We start from the raw sequence: 1,569 nt of genomic DNA, 5'->3' as shown, positions 1-1,569 counted from the left end.
GTAACCTATCCTGGTGTTGTTCAGGCACATATCAGAGGCTGTTCATCCAATAGGGATTGTAGAGGGGAGGGTCCTTGCAGATACAGACAAACATAAAGAATAAGGGCTGGACTTTTTTTTTCTTTTTTGACAGCTGAAGAAGCCAATAAAGAGATGGGGAGTTTGTTCAGCCATCCCCTATTACACGCAACCAACCAATGGCAGGTGCAGAAATCACCACCAGGAAGACTGGAGTCATAAAGGTGTATTATTGAGCTCGGTATAGCACTGTGCGAGGTTACCTTGTATTGTGAAATAGTGCAATATTGTCTTGTGTTCTGTACTGTGCAAGAGAGGAATATTGCATGGTATTTGATGTGAAGCTGCTGTGCCTGGCATGGTACCACATATTGTCCACCTAAGCAGCGTTATGAGGCACCAAATTGTTAGGACACAGTTTACCCGGCCATGCAGCATAGCAAGGTGCTGGATGATACAGAGAGCAAAGAGGCTGTCATGTATGCTGTGTAGGTGTGCCATGGCATTGCTTCATATGTCACAGCCATGCAATACTACAGAGTATCGAACGCCACCCTCTGCTAGGCAGCTGTGGAACGCTGTGTCATGTCATGAGGCACATTGTGTTGCTGTGCAGTATTTTAGCAGAAATAGAGCAGCATTTCAAAAAGGGGGGGTCTGCGCTGTAAAAAATGTTTGGGAGATCACACTTCTTAAAGCCATCCACCAAATCTGCAAAGTCTGAGGCTGTGCCAACGGTAGCTATTTGTCAGTTAAATCCCAATCTTCTAGCTCATTTCACAGAACTACGAATGAATGTGCTGTCACAGATCCCTCTGCAATATATCGATTCCTGTCTGCAAGAATACAGAAAAGTCTGGGTGGGGAGTCTTGTTAGTCTATCTGCAAAAACAATGAGGAGTCCTTTGGCATCTTAGGGTATGTCTACACTACAAAGTTAATTTGAACTAACAGCCGTTAGTTCGAATTAACTTTCATAGGCACTACACATATAAACTGCTAGTTCGAACTTAATTCGAACTAGCGGAGCGCTTAATTCGAATTAGGTAAACCTCATTCTACGAGGACTAAGGCCTAGTTCGAATTAAGAAGTTCGAATTAAGGGCTGTATAGCCACTTAATTTGAACTAGTTGGAGGCTAGCCCTTCCCAGTGTGCCCTGGTGGCCACTCTGGGCCAAACCAGGGAAACTTTTCTGCCCTCCTCCCGGCCCCCGATCCTTTAAAGGGGCATGGTCTGGCTACGGTGCTTGTGCCAGTTGCAAGCCTGCCAGCACCCAGCCAGCAGACCCTGCACCTGGCACGGCACAAGCCAGCCACCCGCTGCCACCCAGCTCTCCGCCTCTTCCCAGGACCAGGCTGGCGGCTCCCAGGAGCCTGCCCGGGGCCGCAAGAGGCTGGCGCCCACCTGGTCTAGTGCAGAGATCGTGGACCTCATTGAGGTTTGAGGGGAGGCCTCCAACATCCACGACCGCCGCACTAGGCACAGGAATGCGGCTGTCTATGGCAGGATAGCTGCCAGCCTAGCCACCAAAGACCACATGCGAACCCAG

The sequence above is a fragment of the Pelodiscus sinensis genome, chromosome 22 (genome assembly GCF_052426305.1).
Source record: "Pelodiscus sinensis isolate ZL-2025 chromosome 22, ASM5242630v1, whole genome shotgun sequence".
NCBI lineage: Eukaryota > Metazoa > Chordata > Testudines > Trionychidae > Pelodiscus > Pelodiscus sinensis.
The sequence above is the reverse complement of the archived record's forward strand: the minus strand, read 5'-3'. Positions refer to the sequence as shown.